This window comes from Choloepus didactylus, chromosome X (genome assembly GCF_015220235.1).
Source record: "Choloepus didactylus isolate mChoDid1 chromosome X, mChoDid1.pri, whole genome shotgun sequence".
NCBI lineage: Eukaryota > Metazoa > Chordata > Mammalia > Pilosa > Megalonychidae > Choloepus > Choloepus didactylus.
Window position 1 is genome coordinate 54861049 of NC_051334.1, and position 21179 is coordinate 54882227.

Genomic DNA, 21179 nt, shown 5'->3' on the forward strand with positions numbered 1-21179 from the left:
TTGGAAGTAAAGCAGTTATCTTAGGTTAGTTGTCTTTTTCTTACTCCCTTGTTATGGTCTCTTTGAAATGTTCTTTTATTGTATGTTTTTTTTTTTTTAATTTTTTTTCATACAGTTGATTTAAAAAAGAAAGGAAAGTTAAAAAAAAAAAAGAAAAACAAGGAAAAAAATATGTAGTGCCCCCTTGAGGATCCTGTGGAGAATGCAGGGGTATTGGCCTACCCCACCTCGATGGTTGCTAACATGACCACGGACATAGGGTACTGGTGGTTTGGTGGGTTGAGCCCTCTACCATAGGTTTTACCCTTGGGAAGACGGTTGCTGCAAAGGAGAGGCTAGGCCTCCCTATAATTGTGCCTAAGAGCCTCCTCCTGAATGCCTCTTTGTTGCTCAGATGTGGCCCTCTCTCTCTACCTAAGCCAACTTGAAAGGTGAAATCACTGCCCTCCCCCCTATGTGGGATCAGACACCCAGGGGAGTGAATCTCCCTGGCAACATGGAATATGACTCCCGGGGAGGAATGTAGACCCGGCATCGTGGGATGGAGAACATCTTCTTGACCAAAAGGGGGATGTGAAAGGAAATGAAGTAAGCTTCAGTGGCAGAGAGATTCCAAAAGGAGCCGAGAGGTCACTCTGGTGGGCACTCTTACGCACACTTTAGACAACCCTTTTTAGGTTCTAAAGAATTGGGGTAGCTGGTGGTGGATACCTGAAACTATCAAACTACAACCCAGAACCCATGAATCTTGAAGACAATTGTATAAAAATGTAGCTTATGAGGGGTGACAATGGGATTGGGAAAGCCATAAGGACCACACTCCACTTTGTCTAGTTTAGGGATGGATGAGTAGAAAAATAGGGGAAGGAAACAAACAAACAAACAGACAAAGGTACCCAGTGTTCTTTTTTACTTCAATTGCTCTTTTTCACTCTAATTATTATTCTTGTTATTTTTGTGTGTGTGCTAATGAAGGTGTCAGGGATTGATTTAGGTGATGAATGTACAACTATGTAATGGTACTGTGAACAATCGAATGTACGATTTGTTTTGTATGACTGCATGGTATGTGAATATATCTCAATAAAATGAAGATTAAAAAAAAAAAAACCAGTTACATTTAAACAGCTCCTACTCCTATGTTTTGTCTTTATAATTTCTTTTGCTATTGCTCAGCTGTGGAAAACTCTTAAAATATGCCAGCTATATCTCTCTTAAAAACTGTTCTTAATAATTAGTCTAAATTTAGAAAGTATCATTAAAAATTGTTAATGAGCTATAGCTGCAGCCAGCTGGCCTCTATGTGTGGTATGGCTAGCTATAGCAAACTGTCTCAAGAAAGACAAAGAAATCTGTAAGTTAAAAAAAAAGTTACAATTTAAAAATACATGGACTTCCACCTCTGCTTTAATATAAAGCCTTCCAAGGCAATTAAATAAAAGAAATAATAATGTAAATGTGCTAGCGTATTAGTTTTTAAAATTAAAAAGTCAAAAGACCTAGTCAAAAGGGTCCTTGCAAAAACCTAAAATTTCTAGAAAGACATCAAAAGTAACTAATACAATTTAAAAAACAGCAAAAGTGCAAATTGTCAAACCAGTGTCACAAAATAATATCTCTACTAAAGAATCTGATAATAAGAACTTTGACTCCCTCTCTCTATAAAGATCAAACAGCTAAAAAGTCTTGTTATTCTCATATACCAACTAATGATTTGTGTTATGATGGTAAAAAAGCAGCTATTCCTTCTAATATAAAAGCATATTTAACAAAATTTCACTCTAAAACACTAAAATACAATTTCTAAATAATACAAAGTAAAAAGTCTTAATATAATAACTAGGACAAATGATTCATATCCTCCAAGTCCTATATTAAAAGTTTGTACTTCAACAAAAGCTAAACAGTTAAAAGCTGTAAATATTTTCAAAAAAGCCAAAAGATTGTTTATTACTGTTTCAAAATGCACTAACTAAAATGTTTAAAAATATTTAGCATCATTCTAACAAGTTTAATTTTGTGGTAATAACATGTTGTATAGAAAATATAAAGAATGTTTCTCTAATTAAGAGGAAAAGAAAAGTGTCTTTGTCCTAAATGACTCATTGTTTAGGAATGTGGGTAAAGCCTGGATAGATACAAAATGTTGCAAAAAGTTTGTAGAGTAGAAAATTTATTTCTGTAGTCAAGGTTAAAAGATAGATACAGAAAGCTGTAAAAAAGTTTGTAAAAACAATTATTTCTGTGGTCAAAGTTAAAAAATGGTAAAAACTAGTAATTACATTGCTTAAAAATAGTGCCTCATAATTAAAGAAAAAAGTGGTTTCATAAAACAAAATAGCATTAAATATTTTAACCACCACCCAAAGCAGTAATTAATATTCAATGTTGTGGGTATGTGCCTAATAATTCATAAAATATAAAACATTCCTCACTATACTGCAAGCTCCTCATGTTAAGGTCTCCTGCTGTTTTTATTAAAAAAGAGAAAAAGTTTCCTTAAATTATTGAGGTGTTATTTCTTAATAAAAGGTTGTAGAAGTGTTTTTCTAAGTAATCAATATAGGATGCAAAAAGTCTCTTTTATCAAAATAACTTCTTGCACTTTATGTTATCATTATTATGTCCTTGATTGTTTATTTAAATTCTTGTATTACGTACTCTTTACTTTTAAATTATTGTCTATCCCTATACTCTTATTTGAATGGGAGGTTACTTAATAAAACCCAAACTGGCTACACGACAACCTAATAAGGCTCAGGCCTTTTCTAATAAAAACCATAGGTTTAAAGTGTAACAAACAAACCCGTAACACTAACACAAAGTCCCTCTAACAGCCTTGTTTAGCCAATAAATAAAACTATGTTTACTCATTTTATATTAAATAAAACTTTGTAAATGTATAAAAATATTATTTGTTTTCTAAGCTATCCATGCCTCAAATAAATGTATCCATCAATTACTTAGTAATCACTGTAGTAAACCTGGAATATATAGAGAAAACTTAATATCTTCACTTCAACTTGTCATCAAACCTCAAATATTTAACAGTATTAAGTTAGCACACTACATTAAAAATAATAATAATAATACTTTGCCAAGTAATTAATTAAGTTAAAAAATATATACTGCTTCAAACCTAATAACTTTTAACATTTTATTTTCTCAAGGTCAAACCTTAAACAATATGTTTTTATTCCCAACAGTTACAAAGAATTTGTTCTTTCACCTTGGGTAAAAAAAAAAATAAATATATATATATATATATATATATATAAACTACTAAAAAATAATTAAATTCATATAGTATAAGTTGCACAAGAAATGTTTAGACAATGTTATAAGAATTAAAAACTTCTAACCTTCTTTTGGTTACTGATGTGCATAACATCAAACAACAATATAGTAATGCTAATTATAATTTCAGTTATTTTAAAGTGTTATCTGTCACAAAAAAAGCCAAATGTCCTTGTAAATTACATTGTTTTACTCTAATCCTTCTCTAAAAGTGCTTGCAGTTAGCTACAAGTCAAAGCTTCATCTTCAACTATAACAAAGAAAAACCTTTTAAAAAAAAAGCAAGACAAATATATAAATTATGTTCTACCCATTATCTAACATAACCCTAGTAAAAATGTAAAGAAAAACTAAACCTCTATTTTAATTAAAGTGCTTGCATGTTTAAACCAAGCTCCTAGTACTATGCCTGCATGCTCTCCCCCCATCAGAGTTATTGGTAAGACCCATTTCTGTGGTCCCTAAAGCTATAAGGGTGTCAAATACATCACATGGACGTGCTCCAGAAGTAAATGGACACATGCTGTTACTGCAAACACCTTTTACTACAGACACCTTTGCCTCTGCCTACCACAAAAGACTCAATCACTTTGGCTTTTCAGTGAACACTGCCTCCAGACTGACTCTGCTGCATAGTGTCAGAGGGCACTATGAAACAGCCCAATGGAACCCTAAAGCCCACAGTCCTGTTTCCCAGAAGACCAACGATGCTGTGCTACAACAACTGTACAAAGAAGATACCTCCCGAAGCTGTGATTGCCAGTGTGATGTGGTTGAAACCTAAAAACAATTAATAATTAACACTAAAGCCTGATCCTATGAGGGGACAGCATGTATGGTGCCGTAAACTTAACACCCAATGCAGCTCATGAAAAACTTAAGCATTCATTAGCATTAAGTGCTATACATATATACCAAATAAATATAATAATGTCTCTTCAATATTAAATCATATGCAAAATAATAATAATGTTAAAACTATAATAAACTAAATGCATTTTCTAAGTGGTTAATAAATTTACTATAAAATAGAAAATAGCCCTCATAACCATAGTTTTTATTCTATTTGTCATTTGCTTATCTTATTATGGCCTATATTGTATCTGTGAGTTTATGTCCAAAACATCTTCCAAATTAATATAAAAACCTCTTCACCCTTGCTCAGCAAAAAGCAGTTACAAGAAAAAAACCTCCACCCACTTTCCCTTTTATAAGAGATGCTCACAAGATACCGTTTCTTAAAAAATAAAAAAAGTCTCATAAAAAAGAAAAATTTAAAAGCTAAATAAATACAAAATATTCAATATAATTCTTTAGCTAAAAAATGGTTAATATAGTCCTCAATAGCCAATAGAGAAAAAGAAAAAGCTGTTTATTAAAATTACTTCACTCAAGCAGCTTTATTATTCTAACCAGTTATTCTAACCATAAAAGGCCCTTGTTAACATAACTTGCTGTTGCTCTAATCTCAACAACAAAAACTTATTCTCTACTCCCAGGAACTTTCCCAGCATTGCCAGTGGTAAAATATGAGGGATGTAACCATATAGTCTCATAATCAAAACCTTAAAAAGCAAGCCTAAATAAGAAAAAAACTAAAAATAACAAGAAAATGCTAACCAAACAGCTTTCTCTCTTCTACCTAGTTAGAAAACTTTCTATCAAACTTTCTTTCATTCTTCTCCAAGCCTCTACGAGCTATTCTACTCCCCCTTATTGGGCCATTAATTATCCTTATATTAATTTTTCTTTTTGCTCCTTGCCTCTTACAATGTCTAATTAAATTTATCAATAGGTCAATAGCAGCCGTGACTTACCAGCAAAATTCCAAAAACATGCTCCTGCTACAACAAAAATTTGAAGGTCTGCTCCTACCGCAAGAAGAGCCTCGCTACCAGCCAGTTCCAGCAGAAGATATCCAGACATCAATTTAATAATGCTAAAGCTTAGTTCAAGGCAACTACCCCCAACCACGACCCCACCCAGCCAGAAGCAGTCAAAGAGAAAAAACGACGCCCCAGCCTCTGCAAAAAGTTGCCTTGAGCTAAGTTAAAGCCTTAACCCTAATGGAGCCAAACCTGTGCCAATTTTTATTAAAAGCAAAAAACAGGAATGTTAGATCCCAGAAGAAGAAACTAACATGTAGAAGGAGTTTCGAACCCAGGGGCCCTGCAGCTTATCTCACAGAAAACAGGTGCCCCATAAACTAAAGAATGAGGCTGTTCAAAGCTGTTCAAGGCCGTCCCAGCCACAGTGGCACCTCAAAGGCAGGTAAGGCAAGGTCAGATATGCCCATAAAATAAACAACCAAAAAGGCCTGCTCTCCCTAGCTAGATAATGCAGCTGCTTTCCTAAAAAGAATATTGTCTCAGAATTCTACCAACCAATCACCCCAAACCTAAATAAGCACTCACCCAATTGAGGCACAGAACACCATAGCAGGCACCCTTCCCCACATGGGTCCCTTTGTTTGTTCTAAAAAAAATGCAGCTCCCAGCTGAGAGCTGAGAGCCATCCTTCTTTTGCCTTCTGGCTCTCACTCACCTTTTTTCCTCTAATAAACTTTATACTTTGACTCGCTGCGTTGTGTGGATTCCTAAATGACTTTGGACCTAACACTGATTAGATTGGAATCCTTTGAGTGTTTCCATGGAGATGTGACCCACCCAACTGTAGGAGATAACTCTGATGAGATAATTTCCATGGAGGCATGACCCCACGCCTTCAGCATGGCCCTTGATTACTGGAGCAGTATATAAACTCAGACAGAAGGAGTGAACTTGCTACAGCCAAGAGGGACACTTTGAAGAATGCGCAGGAGCTGAGAGAGGAACTGAAGTTTACAGAGACATTTTGGAGACAGCCTTTGAAAGCAGACTTTTGCTCCGGAGAAGCTAAGAGAGGACAAATGCCCCAAGAGCAACTGAGAGTGACATTTTGGAGAGAAGCTGAAGCCTAGAGAGGAACGTCCTGGGAGAAAGCCATTTTGAAACCAGAACTCTGGAGCAGATGCCAGCCACGTGCCTTCCCAGCTAACAGAGGTTTTCCAGATACCACTGGCCATCCTCCAGTGAAGGTACCCAATTATTGATGCGTTACCCTGGACACTTCATGGCCTTAAGATTGTAACTGTGTGACCAAATAAACCCCCTTTTATAAAAGCCAATCCATTTCTGGTGTTTTGCATTCCGGCAGCATTAGCAAACTAGAACAACATGCAAGGGAATATTACTCAGTCATGAGAAGGAATGACATTCTGACATGTACTACAACATAGATGAACCACAAAGACATCACGTTGAGCAAAATAAGCCAGACACAAAAGCACAAATACTGTATGATCCCACTTATATGAATATCCTGGAATTTGTAAATTCATAAAGACAGACAGAAAATTACAAGATCCCAGGGGTTGGGGGTGGGGTGATGGGAAGGAGGTTGTGAGTGGCAAGTTAATTCTTAGTGGGTACAGAGATTGTGTTTGGGGTGGTGGAAAGTTTTGGCAATGGATGATGGTGACGTTAGAACAACATCCTGAAGGTAATTAACACCAATAAATTGTATAATTGAAAGTTGTTAAAATGGGAAATGATACGTTGCATATGTGACCACAATAATTTTTTTAATCAAATAGCAGGTCTTTCTCCTTCAATCTAGTCACAGGAGAAATCCCCCTCCTTTCAATGTTTTCAGCCCGCACCCACGAGCCTTCTCTAAGAAGTCACCCCCACTGACCAGGGAACTCTTCCTATGTGCTTCTGAAACCTTCCTGCCAAATAACCATCATGCCCCTGGGGAGGACCACCCTCGTGTCGCCAAGGGACTTTGCTGGGAGGTACGATATCAGCCCCTTCTCTTCAAGGAGCACAGTTTTATTTCGTGTGTTTGCACCCAAACAGTCCCTCAGACAGACAATCCCGCTTCTCCGGGAAGAACGCGCCCATGAGAGCTCGAGAGCGAGATCTTTCTTAGAACAGGTCAGTTGCACGGTCAGGTCGTGGGAACAGGGCCCTTCTCTTTGGGGAACGGTGGATGGTGGTCTCTTAAGAATGCAGATGGTATTTCTCAGGCACCCTATGTCTTTTCAGTGTCTGAACTGCGAGTTTAAAATGTGTGTGGAATGGATCTCTTTTTCCATTTGTGGATGGACATTTTTAAGCGGAGAAATACGACATTTAAATTTCCTCAGGGCGTTGGTTCAGCACTCGGTAGATAATTGGGTTTGAATCCATGTTCAAGAGCTTCAGGGCCCACAAGACAAGGCAAAATAATTCAAATGATAGCAAAGAAACTTCATGTCCCATATTGAAATCAACAGAGAACCTCTTTCTAGGAAGTGTGTGTGTGGAAGGTCGATCATGATGTCATCTATGAATAGAGATGCTTTTAATATGCTCTGTGACTCCTGCGTTGGTATGCAATTATTTAGATGATTTTGTCAAATACAAGCTGTGGTGTCATATATTTAAAGAAAGGAGGGCCTCTTCGGTTGTCCTGGCTGCTGTAGTATGGCAGATCCTGGGCAGTAGAACTCTATTGTAATCAGAAATTTGATTTTATGATTGCTTGTTGATTTTCCTTTGCATCCCCAAAACAATTTCCCTGTATATACATACCCCTATTGGTGGATAGGATTTGTGTTTGCTTATATTTGTGTGTGTGTGTGTGTGTTTCAGAATCCTTTTTCTTGTTGGTTTTGTCAAAAAGCAAACAAACATAAACGGCCTTGTTTGGCTGAGCCTCTCAGAGTACCATCAACAGAGAGAAAGGAACAAAAAAGAAAGGATTTCCATTTGCTAAGGAGCAGAATTTCACCAAGGCCCCATCAAAGTGGTCGTGTCTTTGACATGGGAAGTCTTGGCATTTGATACAATGTTTTGTGTTTTTTTGAAGCACTGGTTTTACCGTTTTTAGTTGCATATTGGTTATGATTCAAATTGTATTTAAGATTGAGTGAAATAGGCAAGCTAACATTGTAGAACACAGTCATCCATTCTCATTATTTTGGGTGCAATACAAACAGAAGAAAATCTGTTTGGTAAGGTGCATGGCTAGGAAAAATTTACCTTTATAAAGTAAAAAGGTCTGATGCAATTCAACAAATATCTGTAGTATATTTACCAGGTTATAAGAATTTTAAGGGCAAAGAAAGCAGAAGGTAAGTAAGACAAGGGTGGTGAATGTGTAACAAAACATGTGACAGCATTAAGAGGGAAAGATCCATGTAATGAACAGTGTAGTGACTTTTGTCTGAGAACAGACCTAAGTGGAAAATGGTCGACACCCTACCCAGCTCTGTAAATTTGAGTTAGTTGCTTAACCTCTCTGATCCTCAGTTTCCACATCTGCATATGGGGCAATAATATTGTATAACATTATACCACCCTCTGTGATACATCGCTCCTGACCGCCTGGGATACAGAGCTCTCTTCTGTGTTCCAAGTGTCCCCTGCTGGTTCACCCCTGTCCTGGCTTTTGTCATGCTTGTTTCATAATATGTGAACTGTTTCCCGTTTGTTATTCTGCATGAAACATAGCTGTGTGCATCAAGTCCACCAAAGCCCAGATCCTGGAGCCTGGACCCCAGCAGGAGGTGCTCAGAACATGTTTATTGTACTAGTGATGATGACACATGCTACGCTCTCAATGCAGTGGAGCTACTGTTATACCCTGAACATGTTTATTGGAAATTATATACTGTAAATGAAAAAGGAAACCCATCTGCTCATTTTTCTGTTAACTCGGATGCTGTTTGTGCCATTAATCCCCACACTTCATCTAGAACATTATCGTACCACTGTAGTACCCACCTTTCCCCTCCATAGTGTTTAGGTATTATTATATGAGCTGTGTGTCAAGTAGAAGTATATACACTACAAATAAGTGAAAATAGGAAATCTGTCTGCTCAAATTTCTGCTCATTCAAGGGAGTGAGAGAGCATTGTGTCTTCTATCTTCACCCTGTCCAGAGTGTCAGTGACCAGTGTATTCCCCATGGCAAGGATGATGTTTCATTGGTCTCTTCATTTCTTCTTTCAGACTCAACAATGGGCATCACTGGGTGTTTCTGATTTAGACATTCTTTTCTAATGACACTTCTAAGAAGAGCATTTCCTCCATTCCAGAGTCAATACAATAGAAGTAATCTGTGTAGGAATCAAAAATATAGAAGGCTTGCGTACCGGGTGCCAGCCAAACTCTTTTCTTAATCTGTGTGCTGTGGATTGGATAGAACTCGGATTCCTTTTCTCTTGCCATTGCACAAGGCAAGGAGGCACAGTTTTCAGCACCCAGCATGGTTTGGGGTGGCATTTGATTGATCCCTATCATTTACCCTTAGGATTTTTCCATTTCTGGCCCTCAAAATCAAATTATTATTTAATTAATATTGTTAAATGAAATCTGTTTCTTTGCATGCAAATAACTTCATTTTTTATGGATATCTGGTATCATTACTGAAAATTGAAGAAAATACTACGTCACTGGTTTAATTGTCAGAATAAACACACCTGGCTTCACAGCACTTTTCACCTCTGACATGGTAGGTATTTCTTTGTTTAGTTTTTTACTGTCTCCCTCCCCAGTCTAGAATGCATGCTTCATGAGAGCAGGGAGTTTGCACGTTTTGACCAGTGCAGTATTCCCAGCACTGACAACAGGGCCTTACATTAGTTACATGCTAATACTTGTCACATGACTTACCTATCCCTGGAGCAGCTTGGTACACATGGGTCAGCCACCAGGACTTCCCTGTCTGAATGAACATGCATGTAAATTAATAGAGTTAAGTGAAAAGAATAACAATGGAGAACATAGACAGTACAGCCTCTTAAGCAAAATTATCTTTGACAAATGTAAAAACTTCATTGTCTGTCAAGTTTGTGGTTTTCAGAGTAGGCATGCAAGTGTTAACAGACATGTTGCTATAGTTGGTTTGTGATGACAGTGGGAAAGGCTTTTCAAGTATCTGTAATATTGCATGCATTTAAATTCACATTTATCTGAAGGGATTTATTCATATCAACACTGTGAATATTCAACAGGACAAATTGAAGATCTTAAAATTCATCTAGATCTCAAGCATTTGGCAGACTTACCTCATAAGTGTAGTCACTGTTTGATGAGGTTTGGAAATGAAAATGAATTAATAAGTCACCTTCCAGTCCATGAGACAACTTGATTGTTCTCTTTATTTAACTTATAGTGTGTCAATGGAAAATAATAAATTCAACTTTTTCTGAATTGCCTTTTACATTTATGATTTTTGAAATAGCTCAATTTTCTTGTCATTGGCACATTTTTCAGTAAGTCATTGCATCTTAAATGTGGTATTTTCAACTGCATGTTAGTTGGTAGTTTTAACCACTCTTGGTGACTGTCATTCTGTTACTTACATGTCCTCTGATTTCATGAATTGATAATAAACATGTATTGAAGAAATTATACTACAGTTTTCTTTACATACACATAGGTGCCATTAAGATTTTCTTTTTTTAAACATAAGACAAGCTCAGTTTTCAGTGATAGATTACTTTGTGTATCAAATCATTAAAGTACTGCACTAGTTCACAGAAATGTTGCTATATTAGGTAACTTTCTTGGGGTAAAGTAGGAACATGTTGGAAGTTAAGCAGTTATCTTAGCTTAGTTGTCTTTTTCTTACTCCCTTGTTATGGTCTCTTTGAAATGCTCTTTTATTGTATGTTTGTTTTCTTTTTAACTTTTTTTTTCATACAGTTGATTTAAAAAAGAAGGGAGAGGAGGCGGGGCAAGATGGCAGACTGGTGAGCTGTATGTTTTAGTTACTCTTCCAGGAAAGTAGGTAAAAAGCCAGGAACTGCGTGGACTGGACACCACAGAGCAATCTGTCTTTGGGCATACTTCATACAACACTCATGAAAACGTGGAACTGCTGAGATCACCGAAATCTGTAAGTTTTTGCGGCCAGGGGACCCGCGCCCCTCCCTGCCAGGCTCAGTCCCGGGGGAGGAGGGGCTGTCAGCTCCAGGAAGGAGAAGGGAGAATTGCAGTGGCTGCTCTCATCGGAAACTCATTCTACTGATTCAAACTCCAACCATAGATAGACTGAGGCCAGACACCAGAGACTCTGAGAGCAGCCAGCCCAGCAGAGAGGAGACGGGCATAGAAGGAAAACAACACGAGAAGCTCCAAAGTAAAAGCAGAGGATTTTTGGAGTTCTGGTGAACACAGAAAGGGGAAGGGCGGAGATCAGGCCTTGAGGCGCATATGCAAATCCCGAAGCAAGGCTGATCTCTCCGCCCAGGGCACCTTTCCTTAATGGCCCTGGTTGCTTTGTCTATTAGCATTTCAATAACCCATTAGATCTCTGAGGAGGGCCTTTTTTTTTTTTTTTTTTTTTTTTTTTTTAAATCCTTTTTGCTTTTTCTAAAACAATTACTCTAAGAAGCTCAATACAGAAAGCGTCAAAGAATTGAAATTTGGGCACGTCAAGTCAAGAGCAGAAATAAGAGAGCTCTGAGACAAAAGGCAATAATCCAGTGGCTGAGAAAATTCACTAAACAACACAACTTCCCAAGAAAAGGGGGGTGTCCGCTCACAGCCACCATCCTGGTGGACAGGAAACACTCCTGCCCATCGCCAGCCCCATAGCCCAGAGCTGCCCCAGACAACCCAGTGTGACGGAAGTGCTTCAAATAACAGGCACACACCACAAAACTGGGCGTGGACATTAGCCTTCCCTGCAACCTCAGCTGAATGTCCCAGAGCTGGGAAGGGGGAGCAGTGTGAATTAACAGAGCCCCATTCAGCCATCATTTGAGCAGACTGGGAGCCTCCCAACACAGCCCAGCAGCCCAGAACTGCCCTGGGGGGACGGCACTCACCTGTGACATAGCACAGTCATCCCTCAACAGAGGACCCGGGGTGCACAGCCTGGAAGAGGGGCCCACTTGCAAGTCTCAGGAGCCATACGCCAATACCAAAGACTTGTGGGTCAGTGGCAGAGACAAACTGTGGCAGGACTGAACTGAAGGATTAGACTATTGCAGTAGCTTTAAAACTCTAGGATCATCAGGGAGATTTGATTGTTAGGGCCACCCCCCCTCCCCGACTGCCCAGAAACACGCCCCACATACAGGGCAGGCAACACCAACTACACACGCAAGCTTGGGACACCAATTGGGCCCCACAAGACTCACTCCCCCACTCACCAAAAAGGCTAAGCAGGGGAGATCTGGCTTGTGGAGAACAGGTGGCTCGTGGACGCCACCTGCTGGTTAGTTAGAGAAAGTGTACTCCACGAAGCTGTAGATCTGATAAATTAGAGATAAGGACTTCAACTGGTCTACAAACCCTAAAAGAACCCTATCAAGGACAGCAAATGCCACGAGGCCAAAAACAACAGAAAATTATAAAGCATATGAAAAAACCAGACGATATGGATAACCCAAGCCCAAGCACCCAAATCAAAAGACCAGAAGAGACACACCTACAGCAGCTACTCAAAGAACTAAAGACGAACAATGAGACCCTAGTACAGGATATGAAGGAAATCAAGAAGACCCTAGAAGAGCATAAAGAAGACATTGCAAGACTAAATAAAAAAATGGATGATCTTATGGAAATTAAAGAAACTGTTGACCAAATTAAAAAGATTCTGGACACTCATAGTACAAGACTAGAGGAAGTTGAACAACGAATCAGTGACCTGGAAGATGACAGAATGGAAAATGAAAGCATAAAAGAAAGAATGGGGAAAAAAATTGAAAAACTCGAAATGGACCTCAGGGATATGATAGATAATATGAAGCGTCCGAATATAAGACTCATTGGTGTCCCAGAAGGGGAAGAAAAGGGTAAAGGTCTAGGAAGAGTATTCAAAGAAATTGTTGGGGAAAACTTCCCAAATCTTCTAAACAACATAAATACACAAATCATAAATGCTCAGCGAACTCCAAATAGAATAAATCCAAAAAAACCCACTCCGAGACATATACTGATCACACTGTCAAACATAGAAGAGAAGGAGCAAGTTCTGAAAGCAGCAAGAGAAAAGCAATTCACCACATACAAAGGAAACAGCATAAGACTAAGTAGTGACTACTCAGCAGCCACCATGGAGGCGAGAAGGCAATGGCACGATATATTTAAAATTCTGAGAGAGAGGAATTTCCAGCCAAGAATACTTTATCCAGCAAAGCTCTCCTTCAAATTTGAGGGAGAGCTTAAATTTTTCACAGACAAAGAAATGCTGAGAGAATTTGCTAACAAGAGACCTGCCCTACTGGAGATACTCAAGGGAGCCCTACAGACAGAGAAACAAAGACAGGACAGAGAGACTTGGAGAAAGGTTCAGTACTAAAGAGATTCGGTATGGGTACAATAAAGGATATTAATAGAGAGAGGGAAAAATATGGCAAACATAATCCAAAGGATAAGATGGCCGATTCAAGAAATGCCTTCACGGTTTTAACGTTGAATGTAAATGGATTAAACTCCCCAATTAAAAGATATAGATTCGCAGAATGGATCAAAAAAAATGAACCATCAATATGTTGCATACAAGAGACTCATCTTAGACACAGGGACACAAAGAAATTGAAAGTGAAAGGATGGAAAAAAATATTTCATGCAAGCTACAGCCAAAAGAAAGCAGGTGTAGCAATATTAATCTCAGATAAAATAGACTTCAAATGCAGGGATGTTTTGAGAGACAAAGAAGGCCACTACATACTAATAAAAGGGGCAATTCAGCAAGAAGAAATAACAATCGTAAATGTCTATGCACCCAATCAAGGTGCCACAAAATACATGAGAGAAACATTGGCAAAACTAAAGGAAGCAATTGATGTTTCCACAATAATTGTGGGAGACTTCAACACATCACTCTCTCCTATAGATAGATCAACCAGACAGAAGACCAATAAGGAAATTGAAAACCTAAACAATCTGATAAATGAATTAGATTTAACAGACATCTACAGGACATTACATCCCAAATCACCAGGATACACATACTTTTCTAGTGCTCACGGAACTTTCTCCAGAATAGATCATATGCTGGGACATAAAACAAGCCTCAATAAATTTAAAAAGATTGAAATCATTCAAAGCACATTCTCTGACCACAATGGAATACAATTAGAAGTCAATAACCATCAGAGACTTAGAAAATTCACAAATACCTGGAGGTTAAACAACACACTCCTAAACAACCAGTGGGTTAAAGAAGAAATAGCAAGAGAAATTGCTAAATATATAGAGACGAATGAAAATGAGAACACAACATACCAAAACCTATGGGATGCAGCAAAAGCAGTGCTAAGGGGGAAATTTATAGCACTAAATGCATATATTAAAAAGGAAGAAAGAGCCAAAATCAAAGAACTAATGGATCAACTGAAGAAGCTAGAAAATGAACAGCAAACCAATCCTAAACCAAGTAGAAGAAAAGAAATAACAAGGATTAAAGCAGAAATAAATGACATAGAGAACAAAAAAACAATAGAAAGGATAAATATCACCAAAAGTTGGTTCTTTGAGAAGATCAACAAGATTGACAAGCCCCTAGCTAGACTGACAAAATCAAAAAGAGAGAAGACCCATATAAACAAAATAATGAATGAAAAAGGTGACATAACTGCAGATCCTGAAGAAATTAAAAAAATTATAAGAGGATATTATGAACAACTGTATGGCAACAAACTGGATAATGTAGAAGAAATGGACAATTTCCTGGAAACATATGAACAACCTAGACTGACCAGAGAAGAAATAGAAGACCTCAACCAACCCATCACAAGCAAAGAGATCCAATCAGTCATCAAAAATCTTCCCACAAATAAATGCCCAGGGCCAGATGGCTTCACAGGGGAATTCTACCAAACTTTCCAGAAAGAACTGACACCAATCTTACTCAAACTCTTTCAAAACATTGAAAAAAATGGAACACTACCTAACTCATTTTATGAAGCTAACATCAATCTAATACCAAAACCAGGCAAAGATGCTACAAAAAAGGAAAACTACCGGCCAATCTCCCTAATGAATATAGATGCAAAAATCCTCAACAAAATACTTGCAAATCGAATCCAAAGACACATTAAAAAAATCATACACCATGACCAAGTGGGGTTCATTCCAGGCATGCAAGGATGGTTCAACATCAGAAAAACAATCAATGTATTACAACACATTAAAAACTCGAAAGGGAAAAATCAATTGATCATCTCAATAGATGCTGAAAAAGCATTTGACAAAATCCAACATCCCTTTTTGATAAAAACACTTCAAAAGGTAGGAATTGAAGGAAACTTCCTCAACATGATAAAGAGCATATATGAAAAACCCACAGCCAGCATAGCACTCAATGGTGAGAGACTGAAAGCCTTCCCTCTAAGATCAGGAACAAGACAAGGATGCCCGCTGTCACCACTGTTATTCAACATTGTGCTGGAAGTGCTAGCCAGGGCAATCCGGCAAGACAAAGAAATAAAAGGCATCCAAATTGGAAAAGAAGAAGTAAAACTGTCATTGTTTGCAGATGATATGATCTTATATCTAGAAAACCCTGAGAAATCAACGATACACCTACTAGAGCTAATAAACAAATTTAGCAAAGTAGCGGGATACAAGATTAATGCACATAAGTCAGTAATGTTTCTATATGCTAGAAATGAACAAACTGAAGAGACACTCAAGAAAAAGATACCATTTTCAATAGCAACTAAAAAAATCAAGTACCTAGGAATCAACTTAACCAAAGATGTAAAAGACCTATACAAAGAAAACTACATAACTCTACTAAAAGAAATAGAAGGGGACCTTAAAAGATGGAAAAATATTCCATGTTCATGGATAGGAAGGCTAAATGTCATTAAGATGTCAATTCTACCCAAACTCATCTACAGATTCAATGCAATCCCAATCAAAATTCCAACAACCTACTTTGCAGACTTGGAAAAGCTAGTTATCAAATTTATTTGGAAAGGGAAGATGCCTCGAATTGCTAAAGACACTCTAAAAAAGAAAAACGAAGTGGGAGGACTTACACTCCCTGACTTTGAAGCTTATTATAAAGCCACAGTTGCCAAGACAGCATGGTACTGGCACAAAGATAGACATATAGATCAATGGAATCGAATTGAGAATTCAGAGATAGACCCTCAGATCTATGGCCGACTGATCTTTGATAAGGCCCCCAAAGTCACCGAACTGAGCCATAATGGTCTTTTCAACAAATGGGGCTGGGAGAGTTGGATATCCATATCCAAAAGAATGAAAGAGGACCCCTACCTCACCCCCTACACAAAAATTAAATCAAAATGGACCAAAGATCTCAATATAAAAGAAAGTACCATAAAACTCCTAGAAGATAATGTAGGAAAACATCTTCAAGACCTTGTATTAGGAGGCCACTTCCTAGACTTTACACCCAAAGCACAAGCAACAAAAGAGAAAATAGATAAATGGGAACTCCTCAAGCTTAGAAGTTTCTGCACCTCAAAGGAATTTCTCAAAAAGGTAAAGAGGCAGCCAACTCAATGGGAAAAAATTTTTGGAAACCATGTATCTGACAAAAGACTGATATCTTGCATATACAAAGAAATCCTACAACTCAATGACAATAGTACAGACAGCCCAATTATAAAATGGGCAAAAGATATGAAAAGACAGTTCTCTGAAGAGGAAATACAAATGACCAAGAAACACATGAAAAAATGTTCAGCTTCACTAGCTATTAGAGAGATGCAAATTAAGACCACAATGAGATACCATCTAACACCGGTTAGAATGGCTGCCATTAAACAAACAGGAAACTACAAATGCTGGAGGGGATGTGGAGAAATTGGAACTCTTATTCATTGTTGGTGGGACTGTATAATGGTTCAGCCACTCTGGAAGTCAGTCTGGCAGTTCCTTAGAAAACTAGATATAGAGCTACCATTCGATCCAGCGATTGCACTCCTCGGTATATACCCGGAAGATCGGAAAGCAGTGACACGAACAGATATCTGCACGCCAATGTTCATAGCAGCATTATTCACAATTGCCAAGAGATGGAAACAACCCAAATGTCCTTCAACAGATGAGTGGATAAATAAAATGTGGTATATACACACGATGGAATACTACGCGGCAGTAAGAAGGAACGATCTGGTGAAACATATGACAACATGGATGAACCTTGAAGACATAATGCTGAGCGAAATAAGCCAGGCACAAAAAGAGAAATATTATATGCTACCACTAATGTGAACTTTGAAAAATGTAAAACAAATGGTTTATAATGTAGAATGTAGGGGAACTAGCAGTAGAGAGCAATTAAGGAAGGGGGAACAATAATCCAGGAAGAACAGATAAGCTATTTAACGTGCTGGGGATGCCCAGAAATGACTATGGTCTGTTAATTTCTGATGGTTGTAGTAGGAACAAGTTCACTGAAATGTTGCTATATTATGTAACTTTCTTGGGGTAAAGTAGGAACATGTTGGAAGTTAAGCAGTTATCTTAGGTTAGTTGTCTTTTTCTTACTCCCTTGCTATGGTCTCTTTGAAATGCTCTTTTATTGTATGTTTGTTTTCTTTTTAACTTTTTTTTTCATACAGGTGATTTGAAAAAAGAAGGGAAAGTTAAAAAAAAAAAAAAATAAAAAAAATAAAAAAGACAAACAAGGGGAAAAAAAAAAAAAAAAAAAGATGTAGTGCCCCCTTGAGGAGCCTGTGGAGAATGCAGGGGTATTCGCCTACCCCACCTCCATGGTTGCTAACATGACCACAGACATAGGGGACTGGTGGTTTGATGGGTTGAGCCCTCTACCATAAGTTTTACCCTTGGGAAGACGGTTGCTGCAAAGGAGAGGCTAGGCCTCCCTGTATTTGTGCCTAAGAGTCTCCTCCTGAGTGCCTCTTTGTTGCTCAGATGTGGCCCTCTCTCTCTGGCTAAGCCAACTTGAAAGGTGAAATCACTGCCCTCCCCCCTACGTGGGATCAGACACCCAGGGAAGTGAATCTCCCTGGCAACGTGGAATATGACTCCCAGGGAGGAATGTAGACCTGGCACCGTGGGACGGAGAACATCTTCTTGACCAAAAGGGGGATGTGAAAGGAAATGAAATAAGCTTCAGTGGCAGAGAGATTCCAAAAGGAGCCGAGGGGTCACTCTGGTGGGCACTCTTATGCACACTTTAGACAACCCTTTTTAGGTTCTAAAGAATTGGGGTAGCTGGTGGTGGATACCTGAAACTATCAAACTACAACCCAGAACCCATGAATCTCGAAGACAGTTGTATAAAAATGTAGCTTATGAGGGGTGACAATGGGATTGGGAAAGCCATAAGGACCAAACACCACTTTGTCTAGTTTATGGATGGATGTGTAGAAAAGTAGGGGAGGGAAACAGACAGACAAAGGTACCCAGTGTTCTTTTTTACTTCAATTGCTCTTTTTCACTCTAATTATTATTCTTGTTATTTTTGTGTGTGTGCTAATGAAGGTGTCAGGGATTGATTTAGGTGATGAATGTACAACTATGTAATGGTACTGTAAACAATCGAAAGTACAATTTGTTTTGTATGACTGCGTGGTATGTGAATATATCTCAATAAAATGATGATTTAAAAAAAAAAAAAACACAATTATAAAACAAAAAAAAAAACAAAAAAAAAAAAAAAAAAAGAAGGGAAAGTTAAAAAAAAAAAAGAAAAGAAAAGAAAAACAAGGAAAAAAAAAGATGTAGTGCCCCCTTGAGGAGCCTGTGGAGAATGCAGGGGTATTCGCCTACCCCACCTCCATGGTTGCTAACATGACCACAGACATAGGGGACTGGTGGTTTGATGGGTTGAGCCCTCTACCATAGGTTTTACCCTTGGGAAGACGGTTGCTGCAAAGGAGAGGCTAGGCCTCCCTATGGTTGTGCCTAAGAGCCTCCTCCTGAATGCCTCTTTGTTGCTCAGATGTGGCCCTCTCTCTCTAGCTAAGCCAACTTGAAAGGTGAAATCACTGCCCTCCCCCCTACGTGGGATCAGACACCCAGGGGAGTGAATCTCCCTGGCAACGTGGAATACGACTCCCGGGGAGGAATGTAGACCTGGCATCGTGGGACGGAGAACATCTTCTTGACCAAAAGGGGGATGTGAAAGGAAATGAAATAAGCTTCAGTGGCAGAGAGATTCCAAAAGGAGCCGAGAGGTCACTCTGGTGGGCACTCTTATGCACACTTTAGACAACCCTTTTTAGGTTCTAAAGAATTGGGGTAGCTGGTGGTGGATACCTGAAACTATCAAACTACAACCCAGAACCCATGAATCTCGAAGACAGTTGTATAAAAATGTAGCTTATGAGGGGTGACAATGGGATTGGGAAAGCCATAAGGACCACACTCCACTTTGTCTAGTTTAGGGATGGATGAGTAGAAAAATAGGGGAAGGAAACAAACAGACAAAGGTACCCAGTGTTCTTTTTTACTTCAATTGCTCTTTTCCACTCTAATTATTATTCTTGTTATTTTTGTGTGTGTGCTAATGAAGGTGTCAGGGATTGATTTGGGTGATGAATGTACCACTATGTAATGGTACTGTAAACAATCGAAAGTACGATTTGTTTTGTATGACTGCGTGGTATGTGAATATATCTCAATAAAATGAAGATTTAAAAAAAAAATAAATAAATAAAGTACTGCACTACCAGAAATGCAATATAATATACAATTCAGCCCATTGATGCTCCCCTTAATAAGAACCCAGACTCTCCTTTTACATTCACCACCAATTATTATCCCCAAGGCAATGAGTGAACTCTCCATATCTGTGATTCTTTTAATACCACTAGGTGTCCACTATTGTAGGAAGAAAAGTCCAGTTATATTGGACATTGTTTTTTTAAATTATTCCCACCAAATTTTAAGCCCCTACCTATGTGTTGAGTAAGGTTGAGAGGAAGGAGCAGCAAGGATCAAACAATAAAAGAAAATAACCATTTCATAACTCATTCATAACTTTAGTTTGTATTGTACAAGTTTTTAGTATTATACAACTGTACAGTTATACCCAAACATCTAATGTCAAATCATTTTTTCACTAAGAAAACCCAATGAAGTATTAATATAGAGTTAGGAAGGTCTGGGAGACAATGGGAATTACTTTTGATAATGGTAAATTAGTCTTAGCTTCTGAAATAGTATCAAGAAGATACAATTATGTATATTGTTTGCCTTATATTTAACAAACTTCTACTGCTGCTAACAATATCATACAGGTATATTGATATACTTGAAAAAGAACAATTTATGACCTTCATTTTTTAACTTCAAAAATCACGTAACTTTAGTCTATTTTGAGAAAGGTGGCTATTATACTCATTTTCAAAGCCTGTCATTTTTATCTCTACTATTTTGTCATATATGCATACCTGTTACTAGAAACCACCATTCTGTCTGATTATACCATTCCAGGTAGGCTGTCTGGTAGAAATGTTTCTTAGAAGACTTAAAATTTTACAGTTTAAATTTGGAAAGAACAATCTGGCCCCAACCTTCTAGCTTTGTAAATTTCTTGCAGAAATAAAAATGTAGGTTGTTATTAGCAGGATAAATGACCACTTATAGCAGACAGGAATGGAATCCAGGCTATTTGTTGTTTCCATTACACCATGTTACATAAAGCTAAGCTTTGTCTTTGGGGTGTTATTCATGACCAATTCAAGCTCCTTGGTTATTCTGTTTTTATCCTTTTTCCATACACACCCAACTTCAGGAATTTGATTTTCAGGAAACAGACCTTAATCAATACCTTTATGTTTTTTTTTCTCAATTTTTTATTTTACCTCTTTATATTTGATCATGTGTTGTGGATCAAATCAAAGAGATGGTAATACAACTACTCAAGGGACATAAATTCAAATTTT

General features: G+C 38.0%; 1 protein-coding gene across 4 annotated transcripts in view; it reads right to left on the reverse strand.

Moving 5' to 3' along the window:
• The window catches only part of LOC119523534 (P antigen family member 3-like), a 170454-nt gene that overhangs the window by 27753 nt on the left and 121522 nt on the right, over positions 1-21179 (reverse strand). For 2 of the 4 annotated variants that reach the window (XM_037822341.1, XM_037822340.1), the window contains exon 2: positions 10000-10051. The exons of the other annotated variants lie outside the window; for them this stretch is intronic. The gene's annotated coding sequence lies outside the window, so the exon portion shown is untranslated. The remainder of the gene's footprint in view (positions 1-9999; positions 10052-21179) is intronic. 4 annotated transcript variants of the gene reach the window in all.